Source organism: Sceloporus occidentalis, unplaced genomic scaffold (assembly GCF_023333645.1).
Source record: "Sceloporus occidentalis isolate IW3139 unplaced genomic scaffold, rSceOcc1.0.p SCAF_63, whole genome shotgun sequence".
Taxonomy (NCBI): domain Eukaryota; kingdom Metazoa; phylum Chordata; class Lepidosauria; order Squamata; family Phrynosomatidae; genus Sceloporus; species Sceloporus occidentalis.
Genome location: NW_028317043.1, coordinates 4,470,392 through 4,490,630, shown reverse-complemented (window position 1 = coordinate 4,490,630; position 20,239 = coordinate 4,470,392).

The following is a 20,239-nucleotide window of genomic DNA, read 5'->3' as shown; positions in this document are numbered from 1 at the left end:
GCATAATCCCAACATTCTGGTTGTCCAAATTGGGTTACCTGTGTTGGGGGTGTAGTATGTGCTGCTGAATGACGTGAGGTAACCACGTGGTCTGTCCTACATGTTATGGCTTCCTTGGCCAGTCAGGGGAGATCAAAGTAGCCTTTTTAAACCTTCATAATAACTTTCCATTAGGAAGTGTGTAAGTGGAGTCTGACCTTGGGAATTTAGTGTACGTCATTTTAAATCAGATCTTAGAATGGAATGTTCAATAGAAGCCATTACATTAATTACTGCTCACACAAATTACCGCTAATATTATTTTCTTTTGGTTTTTATGTATTGTGGAAAAGGGATTCACTTAATCTACAGTCACTTAATAGCCTTTCACACATATATTGCTCTTTTTCTATCCATTTGTACATCATGTGCTTAGAGTCATAAAATGTACTTTATTATATAATATTCGATTTCAAAGTGTACTCATGTAAAACGCAGAATGTTTCCCCGCGGATTCCGCACATACTTCCAGGCTCAGCAATGCAGGTATAAGCTGGAAGCGTGTTGGTACTATTTGTAATTGCGATCCCAGACTCTGCCTCCCATTTAAAAAATATTAATTTTAAAAAAAAACAGAAGTGCTGCTTGTCCCAAATTTTTTAAATCAGTATTTACAAGAATTGGATTATTTTGAGCTCTAATAATATGCTCATTTAATGCAAGTTTACATTTCCTTACTGTGTTAACCTCTAGCACTTATACTGGGAGGCCGTTCCACTTAATATACCACCCTCTCTTCCTATATTTTTCATATATGTCTACAAACCACTATTTTGCTTCTTTCATAATATTATTTATACCTAATGCAAAGAAAAATATTATCAACAATATAAAAAAAATGATTATAGATATAATACTTAAGAGATAGAATATGCAGTAAAGAATGCAGGCGTTCCACTAACGGTATCTTAGTGCATCTATGGGTATAATAGCTACTAGTGAAATGCGGTCAATGAGAGTTAATTTAATAGCAAACAACGTGTGTATAAAGTACATAGAGTTTAAATGATTCTGAAAACAAATACATTTTATTATTAGTAGGACTCGTTGCCGTCACCTGTCTAGACAGTCAACTGTAATTGCTTTGGTTGAATCTGACATTTCAGATTAGCGTCCTCAAAACGTGCTAAACTATAAACTGCAGTTTAGCGGCTTGGATATGGGTTTTTTTCGGTTTAAAGACAGGTTGCTAGATGTGCGTTCCTTATCTGCTGGAGCTCTTTGAAGCTGTAGATTGCAGCCGATTTCTCTGATCAAAGACAAATGCAACATTTCATCATGATTGATAATCACATTTAAAAAGAAGCTGGAAGAATTAACATGTTCCAGCCGGATAGACATTACAATACAAGACACGTCATGTGGAATAACGAAATGAAAATAGCATTTCTATATTCATCGTGAACCTCTGAGAAATGTCCTTAATCTTAAAGCCTTAATGGTTTCTTATTGTTCTGTTTATAATTCTTTCATTAGGCTATAATTTTAATACCCACACAAATGCCATCATAATTAATTTAAAGCCTTTATTTTATTGTCACATATTTGTTCTAATTTACACAAGTTATTATATAAATTGTAAGCTGTTTTTCTTCCAGAATTAAGACTGCAAATTCTCTTTTATGATTTTTCACTGTGCACAAAAAGGGTGCACTTTATGGTTTATGGAATCAATGGGACGTTTGCCGGAGTGTTTTCATCTCACTTGTTTGACCGCACCTCGCCTAGTGAAATTCTCTTCCAAGAAGGTCAGATGTGGCCGTCCATCATGCATAAATCAGTGAGATTTCCTGAATGTTACCCCACTTATTGAGCTATACATTATACAGAGCCAGGTTATGCCTTCATAAGGCATATTAAAGTCTGTGAGTTGAAACTGCATCTCTCCCACTGACTACCAGTTAGTAAACCTCATTGTTGTATTCAAGGTATTTGAACAAGGTTTACCAAATCTAGGTAGGCTTAGTAGGCCTACGACTAAATGGTTTTATTAACCAATATTTTCACATTGGTTGGTGTATTAGTTGTGTTAACTATGCACGGCCTCCTCAAGCAGAGAGAGCTGGAGGCGCACCTGTGACGGGCAGCAAGGGGCAGGCGAGCCGCCAGGTTTAAAAATCTGTCACTTCTATGCAGTAGCGCCCTAGTGTGGTGCTGGGTTACCTGTGTTGCGATTTGATTCCCGAATGTTTTACCTTGACTCTTGGCTTCTTTTCGACCATTCTCTGCTCAGTGATTTTGGACCTTATTATCCTGATCTGTGTACCGTACCTGGCTTGTCTGATTACCTGCTTAGTGTACGTGTATGAAAATCGGTACCAATTGGTAATTTTGATTTCCCAAGGTGCACCCAAACTTTATGTTTGTTTTAAATGCATTTTATTACATGCAAATAGGTGCAGGGTTCTTTAGTTATTGGAGTTCTGTGTCATTTAACTCTTCCCCCAGCTACCGCTACTGGAAGCAGACAGTATGCTCTCTGAGCAACCAGTAAGCTCAAAGAAAGTAGCAGCAGCCAATCACATGTATGCAATGTGTGATGTTTTGATATGATATTGGCTGCTGCTTCAGAGTCTTCAATGGGACGGCTACTGAGAATGTGCAGTGACTTTACGTACTAATGCTTCCTGGTTTCAGCAGAGAGAATAAGGGGAGTAGGAAAGAATGTATTTTCTAACATCAATAAGTTGCAATATGCATTTATTAAAACACTTTAAAATAATTTTTTCTGCGTATTAAAAGGTTATAGGAAAAGGGGAAAGGTGAAAAACAGTACTTTGCAGCCTCCTGTTGTATCAGTGGTTAGGGCAGAAATATTCATGCTACCCTTTTGTAAAGATTTTCAACTAAAATTGATGGTCGTTCTAACAAGGATTCCTGTTTATCCCTATTTTTTCATGAAGACATTATAGATTTCTTGTTTGTTTCAACAAGGTTCTGAATTGCATCTTGTTTGCTCCACCAGCAGTTTGCTTGTGTTACAGCTTGTAGAATAAATGTTTTACAAGAGTCATGTGTCAGAGGATGGGATATATTAAGCTTTGACAGACCTTTAGAGTTCTGCACTCTCAACTACGTTTTGAGTGGTCAGTCACTGGCATCAGACGAAACATCTTTTTGATTGACGCTAATTGGTCTTCTTGAAGACAGTGCTAGAACCCAGGCAAAATGAAGCTCCAACTATGCATTCATCTAATATCTGTACTAAGAAAGGAGTTTAATGTAAGAATTATTTAATAACATCATGATTATCACGCTGTTATACTGTCTGCTAAACAAAACGTCTACACCATTATAACCTTAAGGAAAATCAACATAGTTGGTAACAGATATACAGAGCAAGAATGTCGTCTTACTCTAATTGCATAGTGTATGTACAAGAAGTCTGCCGGAAGTATGCTTTTGATAGATGAAAAGACTAGGAAGGAGTAACAGATTGTGTGAATAAAGAGTAGTAAATCAGGAACAGTGATAGAGCAGGCGTAACCAGAAAGATATGGTTAGATTCAGTAGATTTGGCTTGTTGTTCAAACAATTGAACTGAGACAAGTGAATTGACCATTATTGTTGGAATTGGCATGGTTTTTAAACTAGAAGTTTGGACATTCTCTATATTCAGTTCCTTCATTGTTAACCATGTTTTTGTTTTCCATCAATCATTATAGAATAATATCAGTGACATTAATAACTGCAGGTCCACGGCCTTCTTCGCAATATATATATATATTTGGTTAAGAGGAGCTTCAGCATCCAAACTTTGGCTAGAAGGACATAGGGTAAATGATTAATGAGTTAATGATTTTCTCCTAAATTTTGGTGGGCACCACACTGGTAGAATATCTAGAACCTGGCACAAGCTGTGGACATGCACAAACTCCCCTGTTTTTTTATGACGATGCTTTTGATGTTCCTAATTAGAGCTAAAGTGATGTAGAAAATTCTTACAAAAAGTAAGTGTAAACAATGGAGACAATTTCTTTCTTATTTGCATGTTGGGCTCACAAATGATAAAGTGATCCTTGTCAGGTTGTATACAGCTACATCCCAAAACACTTAGCATCCTTGCGTAAGAATTTCATGAAACGGCACAGATCTGATAGAACTAGCATTTGTATAAAGATAAAGTAAATCCACTTTCAGTTGAGAGATGTGAGTGAAGCCCAGAATCTGCTAGGGAATTCGATCAGATAGTACAACTGAGAATAGATACCTGCCAGCTTGTGATGAGTTTGTAAGATTACAGGGGGAAAAAAAGAAGAAAGGAATTTCCTTAGGTTACAATAAAACATACCATAAAACTTCATGTTTTCTCCGCAGGCAGAACATAATAGTATATCTGTGTGGTGGAAAGTAAATGCATAATGGGGTTGAGTTGAATCTATGACATTAAGAGACATCTGCATAGTAAGTAGGGTTGCTGTACTTGTACCTAAAAAAAAACTGCCTGGATTACAGAAATAAATGGTGGAAGACTGTCCCTTTAAACAGGACATGTGCAGAGTTTAATTAGATATTCACCATTACTTGTAATTGTCATTTCTTGGATTACGCAGCATCAAGAGAAATCAGCCTGTAATCCATTAATGCCCATCCTTGGTGCCCAGTGAAAACAAAATATATTCCAAATACATAGAAAATCCTGCTAACAGTTTACTTAACTATTTCTGCTATAACAATGTAATAGTGCCAGACACCATCAGCACACAATTTATCTGAAATAGTTGTTAATTGCCTTCTGTCTGGTGCTGATTAAAAATAATCAGTTACTGGAGAAATTGCACTGAAACTTGGATGGGCAAATCCATTCCAATTTTTCATATAAAATATCCTGTGAGAATAGTAATGCATTAGCATCAGTATAGAACTCCCTCAATTAATCCCCATAACGTTTTACCCTTGACTTCCATGGAATAGACACAAGTCATGTGCAACAAGCGTACTTAAGTATGCTAAAGTTCATTTTTTAACTCCAGTAACTAAATAATTCAGAGACTGACTTGCATGGAGTAAAATCCATTGACATTCAGCAGGGCCATCTTTAATATTGATTGGACCCTGGAACTGCTTGGGACCCCCTCCTTCTGACTTTAGTGTGACTCAACGTGAGACGTATTTACAGCTCATGCACAGGGCAAGGGAGGAGCACAATACTATGCCGATCGCATAGCAAATGAATGGTTCGGGTTCTGCGAGTGACCCAAAAAGGACATACAAGTCACAATCAGAGCCGGCCGTAGGTGTTCATGTGCCCTGTGTGGGCTTTCCCTGTGGCGCCCCCACCATCACCCACAGAGTGCCTTTGTCCCCTCCTTCACTGTACTGCACCTCAACTGAATAACATACAAACCCAGCCTTACAGGTATAAATCAACAGAAAATCACATGCAAACTCAGCACTGAAGGTATAGATAAATAAATAATGCATGGTAACCCTTAATTGCAGGCATACACCAGATTGCACACATAAAACTTGCCCCAGCACCCTGATTGCACACAAGACATAAGACTTTCCCAGATTGCATCCATAGGATTTACCCAACACTCAGATCGCACCCACAGTGGTCTCCTCTTAGAGTGTGCTCTCATTCGGGGCTCCTCTCAGTCTGGCTCTCGCGCAGCCAAGCTGCCGGTCAGACCGCGGTCTTTTATAAATAATTTTGGATTGTCCCGGCTGCCAGGAGCACAGCAAGGACATGTTCCCTCGCTGCAGAAACAGGTTAGAATCCCACTCAATAAAGTAGCACAGTATTGCATATGGAATTCATATAAAAATAAAAATATAGTATCGCTCCTAATAGACCCAATACAATGTTTACAAAATAGCATAATTCTGAATAAATAGCTACATTTTCCAAGTCGTTGCAGAGTGTATTCTGCATTTAAATTTATAACATGTTATTTGTGAGTATTCATCAGCTTTAATATATGCTTTATTTTTCCTGTTGCTGTAATTATTCTTCAAAGACAGATTATGCTTACATTTATAACAAAAGCCATCACGCTTGTTTATTTGATCTGTTAAACAAGTAATTTAACACTGGCACTTAATAATATATGAGTAAAGAAAATCACTAAGACCATAATAAAATTCATTTAAATGTTGCATTATGTTCCCGTAAGCGTAAGGACCGTGTGATTATCGGTATGGCTGCAGAGATACACTGTGTAGATAAATTGCTCATTGAATCAGCAACCTTTTTGTGAGAAGCCTTATGGGGCCAATATTCAGGATTAATGATGGTGGAGCAAACAGGTAAAACACAAAGCACAGTCAATCAATTCTTCTTTCAGACTTTTCTTTCCTTTCCCCTTTTTTCCTTCCTTCATTTTTTTCCATCGTCTTTCCTTCCTCCTTTTTCTTTCCTTTCCCTTTCATTTTCTTTCCTTTTTCATTCCCCTTCCTTTCCTGCCTCATGTATTATATATTACACTGCTCAATTATTTATTGAGATTTATTTGTAAATAACACCATATACAGTTCAGGGTTCTTTGATGACATTTTTCATAGTTTGCCATAACATTCCATATCCTAACAGCCATTCACAGTGATTTTAGCAATTTATAAGCTCGGGTTAAAGATCATATTGCCTCTCAGCGCGACGTTTTCATAGATAATTGTGATTCTGTCCTTATTGTGTGTACACATAGGGCTTCTGACAAGATAACAATGTCTTGGCCAAGACAATTTCCAGAAGGTCGCGTTGTGATGTGAATACACAAGCAGGAGTGACACTGCAGTTTATGAAGTGATCTGGCTGGGATTTTCATCAAAATAACCTTTTACCTCTACTCACCCCTTGAAAGCTGTTTCTGAATGTCCATAGTGGCATTTGCTATGACACATGCACCACTTATGGCGGAAGTTTTGCTCTTGGCACTGTCACAGCTGTGGGACATGAAAGGGTCAGGTATCTTTAGTTGGTTGGCCACTGGAACCCTTTGGAGTTTTGTCAAGCTATTTAGAACGCTAAGAAGTATAGTGTATGATGAGATGAAAGCCACATACCTTTTTGGGGAGTTTTTAGTCCTCTATGACAATATATATATATATATATGTTTAATACATGTTCTTTCCTTCTTTGTCTCTTACTTCTCATTATTTCTTTGACTTTTTTGCCCTTTGGCCCAGTGCTTCTTAGTAGCCAACTGAGCTACATACCTTTGATGGAAAAACCCATTTGTATGCTGTGTTGTTTACTTCTAATTCTGGCCACCTCCTAGCAAGTCTATTCTGTGCTCCCTACATAATTATTAAAACGTAGAAATGTATTCTTTGCAGCTGGTAAGAAACAGTTTCAATGCTCAGGGACGAGAAAAGTCAGAAAAGAGATGGAGAGGAGCTTTACCTCTTGGCATTTTCTTCCTATAGTCTTATCTTATGCTTATATCTATGTTAATTAAATGCATATTTATAATTCCCTTAATGTTTAGAATACTTGCTTGGTTTGAAATGTTTTTGAAAAGAGGAGTTTATGGAGATGTGGATGTTTGAGCCCATCTGCTAAAGAGAAAATGGTATTCATGCTGTCCTCCAAGTAATTCAGAGGGTTCAAATTCAAGATTTTAGCAGTGGAAGTAATTAAATCATATTATCCTAGTATACTTTCCTAACATGACTGATCCTTTAAGAAACAGGATTATCCTGGAATGTGGGGTTCGACAGGAAGCAGCACTAATTACAGTCTTATAGTATTGTCAGCTTAAAGAATGTCTACAATTAACGTCAAACTGGATGGCGTTATATATTTACTGGCCCCCTGTATGCATCTTGAACATAAGACTTCAGAACTGTACATTTAGGTTTTTATTCAAGACTCAGAATGGGCAGTAAGTAGAAGAACGCAAGCTACATGGAGGGCTGACTCATCTGTTCAAGCTGCCATGGAGCTGTGCAGGACAAATCTGCAACTCAAGGAAAGACCTTGTGCATGTTCATAAGGAGGCTTGTAAGCCCAAAATACAGCGCAGGAGCTCCGGCCAATTATGAATGATACATGTATCTCTATCACCGGCTACAATGCTCTGGTTGATCATTATCTTGCTTATAAAGTTTCATATAAAATATTAAAGAAGATGGTTAATGTTTAATTCTTATGTTAATTTTTTTGCGGGAGTGGAGAAGGCAAAATCATTATTAGTGAAAGTATAACATACATACAAGAAGTCCAATGTTTCAGAGGGTATTGGTGCAAGTTTCCAACACCAACATTGAAAACAAAATAAATCCGTTCGCACCTGATGTTCAATCCTTCAATCGGGGGAGAGGACGTCACCAAAAGCACCCCCATTTTGCCCTAAGGTTAACTTCCACAAACAATGGTGGCGCTTTTTTAACTCCACGTGGGGTGTCTGTCCTAATTTTCATGGCTTTGTATGAAAAACACAGAATTTGCCAAAATTCTATAAATTTTGTAATTTGTACAAGTCTACTTAACAATGTTCTAAAAAGGCCAAAGTCTCTGAAGATCACACTTTAATTTATAGTTTTACCAGCAAACCAACAAAGGTAAATCCATAACATATTAATTCGCTGTCTGAGTCTAGAGGATTATTGCTCTAACGCTTACATAATATTTCCACCATGAAAAGTGTAGACGTTCTAAAGCAGTGAGGCTATATCAGTTTTGTCAGTCTGACATTTTCATTATTAAGGGATATTGTAAGGATATATGCAAATCTTTCCAAAAGACATTTAGGTGACATTAATTTATATGACTTGAGTACATTTGTTTTTAATAATAATTTCATTTTCTGAAATTAACACCTTTGAGTTCTGATACATTTGACACTAATCTTTGGTGTCCAATGAATTACATGATAAAAAAAGTACACCCTCTTATATGGTTTTTAACTTCTAACTTGTACAAATTGCAAATTTACCGAATTGAAAATGAGGCCAACCCCCCCCACGAATCAGACCATACTTGTGGGTCCACATTCACTCACACTCTCACAGACGCACGCTCTCACACTCACATTCTCAGTCACACTCTCTAAATGTTTCCCTACCTTCTCTGCCGACCACTTCCACCTTTGCCAACCACATCTTCTTCATCTTCTCTCTTCTCTTCTCTATTCTGTCTTCAGTCTTCAATCCTTAATCTGCTCTCTTTCTATCCTCCTTCTTTGTCTGCATCTCCGCAGACATAACCCAGCCAGAATTTACGCCAAAATGGCAGCGCTGCAGTAAAGTCCTCCCCGATGCTCCAATCAGGGGAGAGGATGTCATCGCAAGCACCACCATATGGCTCTCAGTTCACGATTTCTTATATGTCAAAACTGGTATATTATTATTGTGCAATAAATAGAACTGTGGTAATTTTTCATGTGTTGTTGTTATCTAAGGTTGTTTTAACCAAGTTTTTAGACCTGCTAAGGATCAGATGATTGTTTTTAAGTCCTGATATGTAAAACCATAGGATTCAAAAGGGGTGTACTTTCTTTTTCACATGACTGTATATTTGTGCCCCTGCTTGTTTCATAATAAAAATAAAAAATTGTGGGTTTCATGTACATTTTTCCCCCAGAGGATCCTGTGAACTGGGTACTGTGTGTTACTAATATAATTCTAGTTTGCATGATGTTAACACATAATGCCTTTAAGCAAGTATTAACTGTTGACAATGTTATACATGTGATACTGAACAGTACCAAGAGATAAAAGCTAGTAAGGTGATATTTCTAATCCACAATCTTATTCATGGCATCCAAGACTGTGAAATCTATACATTAAAAAAAAAGTACAAACATATAATTATGAATGCAGAACACATATGAGTTTCTCCGCCTTACAGTAACCAAGTGTCTTCAGTTATAAGCCGCTATATGTCCTTCTTTTTTATATCTTGGTGTATTACATAATTTATTTTAATTATAAGCCACTAGGATGTATTCAGTCAACCAAATCTGTTAATTGACTCTATAGCTATTTCAAGCAGCATTGTGCAATTCAGTGTAATGCCAGCTGGCTTTTCCTATTGCTTCTTACAGACAATTGTAATGCTATTTTATTTCCAAAAAGATAACATTGGGTAGCTGTTGCATTAGTAGTTTCTTAATTGTTATTTATAAACTGTTGCATCCCACATATTTTGTAAAGAAGAACTATTTAGCCATCTGTACTTGCAGAAGGGCCAGTATCAGTATCAAATAATGGAGTACATCAGATATTTCCAGATGAACAGTTTTTGTAGAACATGACCTTGAGCATCTGGAATTATTAATAGAACACAGAAGAGGTTGTTTAGCAATTTGTGCAGATGGCATGATAGTTTTTTTTGGCCACAGTGCTCTGATTATACAATGGGGTTATTTTATACATCCAAAAGGGCTATTTAACTAATTTTGATGATGGGAGTTGTAGTTCACATGGGTTGACTGGGAATGGCAGGGACGAGTAGGCTACAAAGTAGGCAGCATGAGAATGAGTGGACATGTCTATGTTTATGCCTCACCAACTTGTTTTCTACAGCTTTTCTTCAGAATCAGTGCTTTTGGAAAAATGTCTAATCTGAAAGATCACCTTATTCATAGGGGAACTGGGGTAGTTATTGCAAACTTGCTTAAGACGGCACTGCACCACCTTGGAAAAGAGCACTTGTGGTGATGTAGTGGCCCTCAGATTCTCCATTTATCCTGGACTGCCCACCCTTCAAAGGGCATTGCTGCCAACATTGCAGTTGCACATGAAAGTATATTATAAAGTATGATATCAATATCATTACTTTTTCGTTTAAATAATATTTGAATTAATTAAGCCCTATTTTTTTTTTTTTAAACAGAATCAATATTAACTAAAAGTCAAATATCATTGAAGATCAATGCTTCCCCCATACAAAGAGGAATAGCATAGACTAAGATTCCACTCAGAGTAATCATACTCATAGAACAAGGGCAAGCAAATTTCCTGATAAATTATTTGGCAACTGATTAAGTGGTGAAGAATCAACATGTATCAAAATAATTTCGCATCTCTGGATTGCTATAGTCTTATCAAGTAATGAAAGCTACAAACATCAATGATTATGATCTGATGCTAGATCTTTTTATGTATACACTGTGATAACCCGAGCAACGCATTGCCGCTGTGCCTATAATTCACTGATTGCTGTTATTTTCTTCTATTTTATTGTTTCTGTAAACTAATATGAAGCACCCAAACTTTAATAACATTAACATTGGAATAACTCCCTTTATTGTAACTTCAGAATGAGAAATAATGGTCCAAGAAAACTATTCATTGGTACCTAAAATCTTGAACATTTTATGTGCGTCATCATGGGCAGGCAGAAACATTATTTGTGAAGGAGATTTGACTCCCAGAAGCCTTGTCACAGACGCTGGTGTACGGGTACAGACTTTTTTCTGACTTTTGTTCATGGCATTCTGCACATACAGTTGTTGACCATACAATATCAACTTTTGAAGCTGAGAATTTGACCTTCGCATTTGAGTTGGTGTCCTCTTGTTAGAATACCAGTCTCTATGAGTTCTCCTTTAAAAAAAATATACAGCTTTTAGGGAAGTCAAACTATTTTTGCTTGTTTATGCAGGCAAAACCCTCTTGCTGACCTTGCCTTTCTCTTATATCTCCTATTAGGAGTGGCCAACCATGATTAATGTAAGACCCACATACCCTAAACTTTAGATGCTTGAGGGCTCCAAGACATGCCCAATTTGTTACAAAACTTATATATAAATATTAAGATATATGTGTATGTAATATTATTTATTCATATACACTTGATAAAGTTTATAAAATCTTACTCTCATATGCTCTCACTCACCCTTACGCTCTTTCAGACTCTCACTCACTGCTCTCACTCTACCTCTCAATGTCTCCCTACCCTCTCTGCTGACCACTTCCACAGCCCTGACCTGTCGATGCATAGACTCCACTAGACAGGTGTGCTGTGGTATCTGGCACCAAGATGTTAGCAGCAGGTCCTCTAAGTTGTGAGGTGAGGTCTCTATGGATGCTTCCTGGTATAAAAGGGCACTGTGTGTTCTGACACCTGTTTGTCAGAACCAGCATTAACATTTTCAGCAATTTGAGCTACAGTAGCTTGTCTGTTGGATTTGACCACACAAGCCAGCCTTTACCCACCACGTGCATCAATGAGCCTTGTCCTCCCATGATCCTGTGACCAGTTCACCTCTTTTTCTTTTTTTGGTATTGACCACTGCAGACCGGGAACACCCAACAAGAGCTGCTCTGACCCAGTCTTCTAGCCATCACAATTTGGCCCTCGTCAGAGTCTATCGGAACCTTATGCTTGCCTTTTTTTTCCTGCTTTGAACACATAAACTTTGAGGACGAAATGTTCACTTGCTGCATAAGATATCCCACCCACTGACAGGTGCCATGATAACAATAGTATCAGTGTTATTCACTTCACCTGTCAGTGGTCATAATGTTATGATCAGTGTAAAAAATTACATAAGCAATAAACAATACTTTGTTAACCAAGTAACTTGAGGGTGTCCTGTTTTTGGGTCCCTTTCTTGAAATGTTGAGGCTGTTAGGGTCCCATGTAACAACCCATTCATACACTATGCAACATATAAACAAAGGGCTTCTTTTTTCAGGCAATAATTATTATTTTTATATTAACGCTGCATATATATTTCTTCATTTTAACGAAATGATTGCATAAGATTATTGTCGGTTATTGGGGAAAAACACTGTAGAAACAGCAGGTGTAAAAATATCCAGTTATTATTTTCACATTGTAAACAAAAGTCCAAAGATCTTAAAATAACTGTGAACTTCACTCATAAATAAGCACTTAAACCATAATTTCTGCGCACTGCTCCATGTATTTAGTGTATCGATCCACAGATTTAAGAAAAGGAGAAAGACAAGTGACAGAGATATTGATTGTGATGTATTTCTTTGCTTAGATCCCATAGCAAACACTAATGTACCTTTATATACTACCGTTGCTATGCCTGGGGCAATATTTCAAGATTAACATGCTATCATTATATAAACACAGATGCTTTTAGCAACTCTATAACGAGAGTTTTGTCCAAGCATTACTGAAGATTTGGAGCATGTGAGGTTATAAAGATGGCAAAATATATCTTGATCTTTGTGGTTGCTTTGCCCACAAGAAGTCAAAAATAAATGAATAGTAAATTAATAATAGCAAAACTTGCATTCATTTAATCATATGCCATGATCTTGCTTTGGCCAAAAATATGAGAAACGAAAATGCAAGTTGCTTGAGTACCAAACCTAAATGTATAAAAATTCCAATAGGGTATAAGAACACCAGTTTTGTTAATTTGCTAATTAATCTTTTCAAATTTAGTTGGCTAGTAAATCTCTCTTGTATGATCTCCCCTTCAGATATATGTTCTGTCAGTATTCTGTTGTCCTTTGCAGCCTGTTGTCACTGTATCTTAAAATGATCTCCTAGTACTATCAAGCTATATATCATAGGGGTACAATATCATATATCGATGTTGTTCCCCAAAAAACCTCCTGATTACTTCCCATACCATCAAAACCTTCTTGAAAGTCCTTCAAAAAATAAAACCTCTATAATATCCCAGTCAATTACCTATTAACAGAGAAGCACCTTATTCTTTATGGGCCCCCAACACAATTAGAACTGAGACCCTTGAATGGGTGGGCCAGATTTATATTACAGTATAATTTGTTTTCAGAACAAATAATTCAATAAATACGTTAAAACTAGGAGTCTTAACTTTTTTGGTTTAAAGTCCCTAAAATCCTAGAGAAGGGATTATGTTTAGCATAAGCAATAATGTCTGTAAATGTTTAGTTCCTGCTTTGATAATAAAACATTCTATACCTGAGTTAGCCATGAAAATCATCACACATACTGCTCTTTATAGGACACAGGAAGGGGTGTGGCCACATTAAGGGGGCATGGCAAGCTCCAATCAGACAGTAAAGGGTGGGGAGCAGGAGGGAGTGGGCATAACTTGAGTAGTGGTGAGCAGTGGGGGGGGCATAGTGGGGGAGCAGTGGGAGGGGAGCAGTGGGCAGGAGCAGGGCCAGATTGGGAATAACTAAATGGCCCTTGCACTTTAATGGCAGCAGTTGCCAAATAATGCCCATACAGCCACCAGCTGGATACATGTGGCCCTACCAGGGCCGGCCCAAGGCAAAATGCCGCCTGGGGCGAATTTTAAAATGCCGCCCCCCCCTTATCTACCCTTCCTCTCCCTCCGTCCCTGCCGCCCCCCCCCCATTATCTACCCTTCCTCTCCCTCCGTCCCCCCCCCCCCCTGTACTTACCTTTCAGCAGTCCTGCGGCGAGTCTCCCTGTTCGGTCTCGGTGCCGGCTTGTAATGCTGAGCGCCGGAAATCTTCCGGCACTCAGCATTACAAGCCGGCACCGAGACCGAACAGGGAGACTCGCCGCAGAGGAGAGAGGGGCGCCGAGCGGGTACTGACAGCGTGGTAAGCGAAAACCACTCAGCGCCCCTTTCTCTCTTTCGCTTTTTTTTTTTAAAAAAAAGGGCTTGGGGCGGCAAAGTGCCGCCCCTTCAAAAGTGCCGCCTGGAGCGGTTGCCCCACTTGGCTCCATTGTTGGGCCGGCCCTGGGCCCTACGTTACATTTTTAGATTCACAAGGTGTATGATTGATTATGATTGTAATCACCAAAAACGAACAAACTACCAATAATGGTAGAGGTACGTGCACTGTACATATATAAACACCAAAACCTATTACAAGGAGAGCATGTAAGGAAAAAAGGTATATACAAAGTAAATCTTTATTAAACAATATGATTTAAATACATATAAAAAAATATATATAATAAAAAAGCATCTCGGCACCAAGACACATATAGGAAGGTACATATGAACAAGGGCACAGGACTACAGGAACTAGGATGGAAATACGTATGTATATAAAGGCACAAATAAGAAACACCACAGAAGGATGACCACAGCGATAAAGTAAAAAGGAACAAATGAAATAACACACAGCAATGGTACATCGGTGCTCAAAAGTTACTAACCAAACCTAGAAACAAGGCTGAAAACAGCAAAAAGCCTGGTGATGAATGGTGCCAAGTCCAAACGTACCAACCCCAACGTACGTTTCGCTGCAATGAGCTTCGTCAGTTCTGTGCCATACAATGCAGAACTGAGAAAGCAGTATACATAAGTGTTTAGCTGTACTGGCCACCAGCCCACCGCGCATTTGCCCAGTGTGCCAGATAGCCAGCCCAGGCCTAGTGGGGAACAGACGTTACCAAACGACACTCCCCGTCTACCGATTGAAGACACTGACCTTAGTGAAACAGATTATTATTTTTTAAACTATAGTAAACCCGACATTTATATTTCATAAAGCAAATGGAACTTTTAGAAACATATTGTTCAAACAGGATTTTTTGCAATGGGTTGCCTTTAAATTGGCTTTTCAGTGAAAAGACTTGGTATGTTGAGATTTCTTGCAATATATTAGAATATGATGTTTAATCTTATGAAAAAAATAATATATATATATGTCTTTAAAACCTAGAAGTAATAAATTAAATAATCAGAAGACTGATTTAAATTTCAGTGACTTGTTTTTATTGATTCCACTTATATTGCTGATTATGGCTGAGGGGGCTTAGTCCATGAAGTATCATTGAACCTCTAGGGCTCTAGATCACTTCGAAGTCACAGAATGTTCTATGGTTAATTATAATCTTGAATTTCTAGAAGCTCTCAAATCAATTTAAGTGAAAACATTGCTGCTTGAAAGTAAGGGTCTCTTTGAGAGAACCTGTGGAACAAAAAAGAAAACGGCAAAGCAGAAAATATAATAATTTCATAATTTACCCAATGGCGGAATTTGCCATGAGTGTATTTTATGAAAATGTATGTTTTAATAGCTTTTACAATAATACATGAGGATTGAAGTCAGTAGTTGCATTGCGTACTCATTATTAGAGAATGTAGATATTTTAATTAAATTAATTGTATTAGGTGTTTTTACCCCATAGGGCTCTGTGTTTATAACTCATGTTTAACAGCCTTTCTCCTATTGCGTTCATTGTTCCGTTGGTCATTATGGATTCCATCTTGTTTTATGTGCCCCCTGAATGTGCTTGTGTTGAGTTTATAGTCCTTCTTGTAGTCAGCTCTGCACAGTGAACGTATTTAAAGCTTTCAAGCTTCGAGGCTTTTTCATCCAAAGTTCTATCTGATGTGTTATTACTTGTGACAATATTTTTGCCTTAGATTTATATATTTAATTTAATTTCAGCTGAAAATGGCTATTGTTACTCAACAAAATTTATAAATATTCTCGGCTGCAAAATACTAAATGCCATTTTCTGGATGATTGCTGCCCCTACTGTATTTATAATGGTCTAAAATGAATGTTTATGAATATGGAAAATATTCAGGTCCATGGCACCTATCATTTATTATGATGCATGTCCTTCCTCTGTGTCTCCCATTTCAAAGAGCTATAAACTTTTAATCAGTATTAGTGTGTCCATCGTTATTAAGATTACAGTAACATGATTTATAATAACTATTTTTATAGTAGTTTGTCTCAATAAAACAGGTTGTTTTAAATAACAAGAATATCCGATTGCATGTCTAGAACCTAGAACCTAGTGAACCATATTGTTTCAAAAATGTAGGATGTATGTGGCAGGTAAACTTGGCTCGGCTTATCTCAAATATAGCGGAAATCTCCCTGCTATAAATATTGACTTCTCCTTTTCTGTAGTGTTGATGTCTCCCTTTACCTCCCCGCATATCTATGTATACAGGCGTGACTTCCGTTATAGATACATTACTTACATGTAAACACTGAAGCTATATCTGTGTAAGAGAGGAGTGTGACCAATCAGCAGCTACTTTACGAGAGCAAAACAGTAAATATAATAGTTCTCATAACAATAATCTCTGTCTACATGGAGAAGGAAGCCTATTATGGCTCCCTGCAACCATGACAGCTGCCAACATGAAAAAAGTGCCAGCCTGCTGCCAGCTGATATATTGTGAGAACAGCATGACCAGCATAATAGAAACAAGGGCTGATCCCTGCTAACATGCAAAGATCAGTCACTGTTGCCCCCATGCTGTAACCAAACTGCCACCCCTCTAAAAAATATATAATATGATAAATATAAACACAGAAATGCCACCATACCAAATTGGTAATTTCTACCTATATTTTATTTCTTTAGTGTGTTCATATAATCATGTGTGTGTGCCTACCCTTCAATATGTGCCATCAGTATGTATGTCATTACAATGTTCATAGCATAACTACCTAGTACTTTAATGAGACAAGACTACAACAACTGGTGTTTTTGTGTCACAATTCTAAGGGGCCTAATAATCTATGTATGAAAGATCATAGAACTATTATTATTTATGCACCACTGCATTCATAGCACATCTACAGAACATATATTATTATTATTTTTTTGTTTTATATTATGCTATCATATTCCACAGCACTGTACAATGGGTAAACAGGACATAACAAGTGATATATAAAAAAAACTATTTTAAATACAGGGTCCTGCTCAAACAAGCTTACATACCTCCTAAAAGTCCTGATATTTGTCCTGCTATGTATGTTATTGTTCACCAGCTACCAGCTACAACCCACATCAGCTAAATGAGCCAGAGTAGAAGTATCCTGCTTAACCACAGTTAACCTTGAAAGCACTACTCCAGACCCTGACATCTCTTGCGCGTAGAAACTTCAGAAAGAGACCACTCTTACATTACCCTCCATTTTTGCTGATTCTTCTAACCCAAAATCCCTAAATTCCCTCACCCAGCTCCTCTCCTACCCAACTACCCTTAACCTAAAGCCCCTTAGCGTCTCCACACACCATCATGCAGTGTGATGAAAGTGACCCTTCCCTGAAATCAGATACTGAAGTACATGTCACGACCAATCACGTTTCAAAGCATAAAAAAGTGATAGATTCTTTTTTTTATTATTTTACCAAAAGCCTCTAATGGGTTTTCCTGAGAGTGTTTGTAAGCCATGTATGATACATGGAGTTTTGAGCGTTTGATGAATAGCGCCAGGCACGGTATAATGGCTGATAACAAACACATGCTTCATATTGTACAACTCTTTTAGAAAATGGCCATTCACTTTATTTTCATTTAAAAAATAGTTTCATTTAAAAAATAGTGAGACATACAGTGTTCTGAATAATAGCAGAAGTAATGTACTAAAGACTTAATGAGGCATATAGCCATGTCTAAAAGATGAGTTTTAGTGGCAGATATATTTTCTGTATCTCTCCAGCGAGGAAGATCTAATGAATACAATTTTATCATCTCTTCCATATTGCCCGAAAACATATATCTTCTGCGTCATTCGTGTTCAGATTGTCTTCATGCCTTTTTTTCAGGTAGAGCTAACTAAATTGAATTACCAAACGTTCAGACATGATCTCCATGTAAAGTGTTTTTACTGGGAAGAATTATATTTCCATCTGCCAGCTTGTTAAACAGTGTTTGATATACGTTTTCATTTTCCTTATTTGCACTCAAATCTTCTTTTTTTTCTTCTTTAATTGTATATGTTGTATATACTAGTCGAAAGAATATATGTTGTACTAAGTTCAGGTTCATTTCTAACTTCTGTGCTGAATGAAACTTTTCATAACTGAATGCAGCATTTGAAACATCATACTGAATACCACAGAATGTCCCAATCCTTCCTCTCCTATTCTCAGGGCACTTAAGGCAGCCTGGGGTAAGCCCTGTCCACTCTGGCACATTCTGGCATAGGCTGACTAGGCCGAGGTGCAGGTCCGGCCCTCTATTTGGTGATCAGGCTTTCCTGTAATGCCACTACTCAATGGGCCGGTTAAAAGGGAGTTCACTGATCTCCCCAATCGGCCCTTTGCCGGCGGTAGGGTGGCAGCCCTAAAGTTCAATACCCAAACTTGCCAGCCAGGTGGACTCCGAAGGCTAACCATATGCAGGCCTGTTAGCCGTTGTACAACTACATCTGACAAGCTTAGGATATGGCAAAGAAGAATGCTCAATATGTCAGAAACACTAGAAGAGGTTTTTTTTTTTAAATTTAGAATAATTTTATGACCAATTATATTAATGAGTAATGTAGATCTAAGGCCCATGTTACACAACATCACAGCAGCCAACTATGTAGGATATATTATTTAAATTCTTAAAGAAAATGGACTGCAATTAATTTTATAGAATGCTGATGGTATCGCGTGGGTCAGATGTCTTTTTAACTTATGCTTAGATGACAATTCCAGTGTCGAAGGTCAGTGAGATTGGTCGTCAAAGGCATCTGTGTCCTTTTATTATTATTTTTTGTTATTCATTCATATTTATCTAGTGTCCAAAACTTCAGCACAAGTTGGAATAGTAACATAATAGCACTATTTCCAAGAGGTCACAGAATTTGAAGAGGCGTAATTACAGTTATTCTCAAAGGTACAAGAGGACATGGAACAGATATTTGGCATAGGCTGATCATGACGGCAGATGGTAAACACAGATATAAAGTCAACTGCAGAGTCTTGGGAAGAAAGACTTAAAGAGGAAACATCTGCTCAGTTTAAAGGAAATCTGCTGTATTAACAAGGAAACAAACATGCGATATTCCCTTGGCCCAAAACCTTCCATATTGAAACAGTGACAACCAGTATGGTAAGCTAATATAGGACATATGCATCACAATCTAGATAACTGGTGACCAACAACGATATATGTAGTGTGAAACACTAAGGCAAATGCCAAAACTACTGTACTTTCTGGACCCACGCCATCATTTTTGCCATTGTGCCTACGGAAGGGGCATCTGTCGTATGTGGGTGGGCATAGTCAACTGTAAATCACTGCAAGGTATAAACAAAAGGCTCAGTTATATAATAAATACCTTACAAGTGTTGGAGTTGTAAATTGTAAAATTTGCAATTAGCAATAATTGAAGCCATGCTTTTCTGAGCCTCTGGAACAATGTCATCTTTCTCTGGACCAAGAGGGTGATATTTGGCCATTCCCATTCCCTGCCCACATTCTCCCCACCCCTATATTCAGCTTGCGCTACGCCTATGTTCAGCTAGCCCCTTCCCTATGCTCAACTAGCCAAAGCTTTCACAAAGCCACTTAACAAGAAAAGGGAGCGCTCCAGGTACCTGGGAAGGTCTCACATGTGGTTATATTCTTCAAATGTGTGCCAAAATGTGCAAAGCAAAAAT